This window comes from Salmo salar, unplaced genomic scaffold (assembly GCF_965601325.2).
Source record: "Salmo salar unplaced genomic scaffold, fSalSal1 ptg000177l, whole genome shotgun sequence".
Classification (NCBI taxonomy): Eukaryota; Metazoa; Chordata; class Actinopteri; order Salmoniformes; family Salmonidae; genus Salmo; species Salmo salar.
This window is the reverse complement of record NW_027675325.1, coordinates 1,063,334-1,070,068: the sequence shown is the minus strand read 5'-3', so window position 1 is coordinate 1,070,068 and position 6,735 is coordinate 1,063,334.

Genomic DNA, 6,735 nt, shown 5'->3' with positions numbered 1-6,735 from the left:
TCCTAAAACTCACTAGCTTCTAGAACTCTCATCCCCTTGGAACGAGCCCAAACAAAACTCATCTCCAATACGGAAAAACATGCAGTTATAATAAATTGTGATCCATGGTAACGCACTAGCTAAACACAAAACACAAAACTTTTTAACTGCCCACCTTGAGACAATCAGCAACCAAGTTGTCCTCACCACAGACATGTCTGATTTCAAGAGGAAACTCCTGCAATATCCATAGTAACTTTCCACCTCACTGCAGAGCTTCTCTCTCTTTTCAGTGTTCACTAGATAGGCATGTTGTTGGATCGGGGCCCAGTCCCCAATGTCATGCTCTAGTACATTTGGGTTGGCACATCTGAGAATTAACCCTGATATTCTAAAAGCAGGGCAACAATGTCAATATAATTGTACCAAAAGATTGTCAGTTGGTTGCATAAATAATTATGATTGTACAAAGCGTACAAAACAAAACAGGTGTAACACATACTGACTAACGAGGTGACACCAATCAGTGCGTCCTACGTGCTAACGAGCTAGACGGGCTAACGAGCTAGACCTGCTAACGAGCTAACGAGCTAGACGTGCTAACGAGCTAGACGTGCTAACGAGCTAGACGGGCTAACGAGCTAGACGTGCTAACGAGCTAGACGTGCAAAAATCCAAACCTCAAAACATATATGGAAAAATCAAAGACTGTAACACCGTAAGAGAATGCTTACCACCAACAGAAAATAACTTCTATTTCACATTATAATCAACTACAATGCTTCACCTTCACCAATATAAACATGGTGTCTACTGGCTGTCAACAATTAATTTCCCCACTAGCTTCTAGAACTCTCGTCCCCTTGGAACGAGCCCGAACAAAACTCATCTTTAATACGGAAAAACGTGCAGTCAAAATAAGATCCATGGCAACTCACTGGCTAAACGCAAAACACAAATCTTTTTGACTGTCCAACCTTGAGACAATCAGAAACTAAATTGTCCTCGCCATGGACACAAGCACCAGAAACGCTGTTGTTTTGACAAGTAGCAATAAATCACTGATATGGATTAGGGGGGAAATCAGGTTGTACGTGCTGTTGAAACTAACAGAACTAAAAAAACACATGGAAATGGGAGATATATTTTACCTCACTGGTTAGAGGACAACCTGCAGAAGACAGTCAGCTACATTTTGGAGTGATGCATTTAAATGTAGGGGTCACTAAACAAAGGAACACAACACTTATTTGTCATAACTCATCGATATCATGTTGAAATCATTTGTGCGAGAGGAGGGAGATGAGGTTGCACGTCCTGTTAAACTAACAGCTCAAAAACCACACGGAATCTGGGAATAATGTGTACATCCCTGGTTAGAGGAGAATTTGTAGAAAACAGCTCGCTACATTTTGAAGTGTTGAATTGTGATTCAAGTGGGTCACCAACAAAACTATTTTTGTGTTCGTCACTTTTTGTTAAATCTCATAAATAGTAACTCTTCCATTTCAGAGCCTGGATTTTCCCCCTGAGGTTAATATCCATATCATGCTGAAATCAATAGAACAGGGGACAAACATTTAGGGTTCTACATTGTGACATCATTAAAATACTCCTTCTACAATGTTAAACATTCTACATTGTGACATCATTAAAATACTCCTTCTACAATGTTAAAACATTCTACATTGTGACATTATTTCATTGATATCATGAAACAACTCCTTCATGTAGTTTCTGATGTTTGATCAGATAACTTTTATCAGAGTATGTCTTCCCACATTGAGTACAGCTATAAGGATTATGTCCTGTGTGTGTTCTCTGGTGCAAAGTCAGCTGGCTAGATGTAGTAAAACTCTTCCCACATTGACTACAGTTATAAGGTTTCTCTCCTGTGTGTGTTCTCTGGTGTGTCGTCAGACATCCAGATGTACCAAAACTCTTCCCACATTGATCACATTTAAAAGCTTTTCTCTCCTGTGTGTGTTCTCTGGTGTACTATCAGGCTGTTTAGCTGATTAAAACTCTTCCCACATTGATTACAGGTTTCTCTCCTGTGTGTATTCTCTGATGTGATTTCAGGGTTTGTAGCCGAATAAAACTCTTCCCACATTGATCACAGCCATAAGGTTTCTCTCCTGTGTGTGTTCTCTGGTGTATAGTTAGATAGCTAAATGTAGAAAAACTCTTCCCACATTGACTACAGCTATAAGGTTTATCTCCTGTGTGTGTCCGTTGGTGTACTATCAGGCTGTTTAGCTGAGTAAAACTCTTCCCACATTGATCACAGCCGTAAGGTTTCTCTCCTGTGTGTGTTCTCTGGTGTATTGTTAGATAGCTAGATGTAGTAAAACTCTTCCCACATTGATCACAGCTATAAGATTTCTCTCCTGTGTGAATTCTTTGATGTATTTTAAGGTTTGATGAAGAGTTGAATCTTTTCCCACAGCCAGAGCAGAAGTGAGATTTCTTCCCTGTGGGTCTCTGCTGGTGTTTCTTGAGGAGTTCTGATCTGGAGAGACTCCTCTCTGCCTCTTCAGCATCATGAGGTTGTTGAGGCTCCACAGAGGATCCACGATAGTCCCGTCTCTCTCCTGTGTGAACAACAAAGTCAGACAGATGGTTAAAGGCCCACAACAGCAGAAATCCACTATTTATTTGAGGTAAAGGGTGATGTCCAGAGCGTACCCATGAAACTGTACAACAATTGTCATTTGTTAAATTTGCAAATTAAGACAGTCAAGATAGCAACAATAGTCATATTTAGTCTTGTTTTCACATTAGTAGTAACATCGATGATTGTAAGCTAGAAATAAGTTATTCAAGTTGTTGAAACTCTAAGCAGTGTGCCAGACGACTTTTGGTCTCCAATAAAGGCCTTTTTCTGTGTTTGCTAAAATTGCAGCACGAGGGCAATTTGATTGCAGAAACTCCTCCCTGCTAATGAGGAAACTACTAGTTATGGATGTAGTATATCTGGTAATGAGGAAACCACTAGTTATGGATGTAGTATATCTGGTAATGAGGAAACCACTAGTTATGGATGTAGTATATCTGCTAATGAGGAAACCACTAGTTATGGATGTAGTATATCTGGTAATGAGGAAACCACTAGTTATGGATGTAGTATATCTGGTAATGAGGAAACCACTAGTTATGGATGTAGTATATCTGGTAATGAGGAAACCACTAGTTATGGATGTAGTATATCTGGTAATGAGGAAACCGCTAGTTATGGATGTAGTATATCTGGTAATGAGGAAACCGATAGTTACGGATGTAGTATATCTGCTAATGAGCAAACCACTAGTTATGGATGTAGTATATCTGCTAATGAGGAAACCACTAGTTATGGATGTAGTATATCTGGTAATGAGGAAACCGATAGTTATGGATGTAGTATATCTGCTAATGAGGAAACCACTAGTTATGGATGTAGTATATCTGGTAATGAGGAAACCACTAGTTATGGATGTAGTATATCTGCTAATGAGGAAACCACTAGTTACGGATGTAGTATATCTGGTAATGAGGAAACCACTAGTTATGGATGTAGTATATCTGCCTGGAGCAAAAATGGTGAGAAAAGATTTTAGTTTTTCACGATGTATTCTGAATGTGAATGGGGGAAAACTCAGGGGAGTAACCTCCATTTCCAGGTTGCTAATGAGTACATTTCACACTACTTTGGATTATAATTGTAAGGCTCATTTGAATGTCCTGCTTAATATAATGTTTGTGTCGTCATCGCAAATCAACCACTTTGTACGTAAAAAACACTTCAACCAGTAAAATGCTCTTTGGCTTTTCCATCAGCCTGACAATGAGGGTTTGTACACTGTTTGCCAAATTGGCCCATAACTTCACCTAACAACAAACATACCTATGTAATGAACGAAGAAGCACTTTGGTTGTTGTTGCATGACATACATAGTGTCCTCTAGGACCCATAACAATAACATAGACCTACTGTAGGACCCATAACTTCACCTAACAACAACATAGACCTACTGTAGGACCCATAACTTCACCTAACAATAACATAGACCTACTGTAGGACCCATAACAACAACATAGACCTACTGTAGGACCCATAACTTCACCTAACAATAACATAGACCTACTGTAGGACCCATAACTTCACCTAACAACAACATAGACCTACTGTAGGACCCATAACTTCACCTAACAACAACATAGACCTACTGCAGGACCCATAACTTCACCTAACAATAACATAGACCTACTGTAGGACCCATAACTTCACCTAACAATAACATAGACCTACTGTAGGACCCATAACTTCACCTAACAATAACAGACCTACTGTAGGACCCATAACTTCACCTAACAACATATACCTACTGTAGGACCCATAACTTCACCTAACAATAACATAGAACTACTGTAGGACCCATAACTTCACCTAACAATAAGATAGACCTACTGTAGGACCCATAACAACAAATATAGGAAAATATCTCTGTGTGTTGTACAATAGCCTATCCATCAAGGAACAGTTCTCTACACATTATGAGCTAAGTATCTCCGTTTCCAAACGGACTAACGAGACCCTACAGTAAATCAAGCAGACAATAACACATTATAAACATCAATTTGTTAGGGATGTTGGATCCAACATGGAGCACAGCAAAACTGTCTTTACCAGAGTAATGAATGAAGAAGCACTTTGGTTGTTGTTGCATGTCCTGATGTTTGTCATGTGACTGTCATTCAGAAAATGATTTCCTGGATCAGCTGATGATAGTTGAACATGTGACTGTAACTAAACAGCTACAGTATTATGTGTAATTATTGAAGAACCGCGTTAATGACAGTAACCATTTGGGTGTTGTCAATAAAGTTAAGGTGACTCTCGGTTAGAACCATTGGATTTAGCAAACTCTGAAATGATTTAGGATTTCTGTGCCCATGAAAACTATTTTCCCAGCGTCATATAAGGAGACACTAAGTGTTACGTAGTTAGAGAGCATTTCAGAAATCTGAATACAAAAAACTGTCCTAACAGGACAATAACCTAAACCACAAGGCCAAATCTACACTGGAGGAGCTTACCAAGATGACATTGAATGTTCCTGAGTGGCCTAGTTACAGTTTGGACTTAAATCATCTTGAAAGTCTATGGCAAGACTTGAAAACAGCTTTCTAGCAATGATCAACAACCAACTTGACAGAACAGGAAGGATTTTAAAAAGAATAATGAATATTCACATGAAGATCAGTCTCCTATTGGATGACATCATGACTTCCCATCAAGCCAACTCCTTGAAGGCCTTACTATGACATCACTCACTCCGTCTAGTTTGCAGTTGTTAAAAAAACACTATTTTGCTCAAAAAATTTATTTGTTTCCCATTAGTGTGTTTATACTTTACTGCATTTATATCACTTTTCAACAGGAAACGTTTAAAAATCCCTGGAGGACGTCATGAACAATTCATACAGTACAAAAACATATTCGAGTGTAGAATGCCCTTTTAAAAATCACACATTAGTTCAACAACTGCAGAGTTTGTGTCCCTGTTTTATTAGATAGTACTCACTGTATTTACTGGTGTTAATCAGATCAATGTCCCTGTTTTATAAGATAGTACTCAATGTATTTACTGGTGTTAATCAGATCAATGTCCCTGTTTTATTAGATAGTACTCACTGTATTTACTGGTGTTAATCAGATCAATGTCCCTGTTTTATTAGATAGTACTCACTGTATTTACTGGTGTTAATCAGATCAATGTCCCTGTTTTATTAGATAGTACTCACTGTATTTACTGGTGTTAATCAGTTCTCCAGTCTTCTCTTCATCATTGACAGTAATTGACCCCTCTTCATCCTCCACTCCAAAAACTGCATCTTCCTCCTCTTCTTTTACTGTAACATCCTCCTCCTCTTTCACTCTGAAGGCGTCTTCCTCTTCTTTCTCTGTAACGTCTTTCTCTTCTTCTTTCACTGTAACAGCCTCACCCTCTACTTGTTGTTGTATTGTAACAGCCTCCTCTTCCTCCTCTTTCAACAGAGCTTCTTTCTCCGTCCAGCAGACCTCTTCTTTAACAGGAGGAGAGTAGCTTAGTGAACTCATGGTCGGAGATAATAGCTAGTTAGCATTAGCATAGTGCTAATTTAACCAGCCAGCTAGTTGACTTACAACGTAAATATTACATTTAATGGGGTAGCTAGTTGTTTCCACATAAGCATGTTTAAATCACAGTGGCAATTAAACCACGAAATTGTCCAAAGAACTTGAATGTTCCGACTTTGTCGGCTAGCGAGCTACCGAGGTGGCTGCAGTTGTTGAAGAAGCGTTCCGTCCACTAGATTATACGTCACACTAGAAACATCGCCTGAAAGACACATATCGCCATCTGCTGTCTGGAGGGAGGAAACGCAGTTGAGGAGGGAAAACTATTTTTATTCTTCATTGAATGATAATATTATAAAGCAGTTTAGGGAAACGTTTTTTTCTCTCCATTAAATATGAATATTATATCAACACGTACAAAGAGCAACAAGTGTTGTTTGATTAGTTCAGATTTTTTTATGAGAATTTAAAACAAACTCTACATCTACTCCACTGTCACGGGCTGGCTCGAAAAAACAACAGGAGAGGTAGAGTCAGGCGCAGGAGACAGAGAGTTCTTGACCACACTTCTTTATTTAAGAAAACTGGATGTGGTCGCCAAAAATATAGGGGCGCAGCCCTTAAATTATTCTGCGGTGGTGTACACAATAAAACAA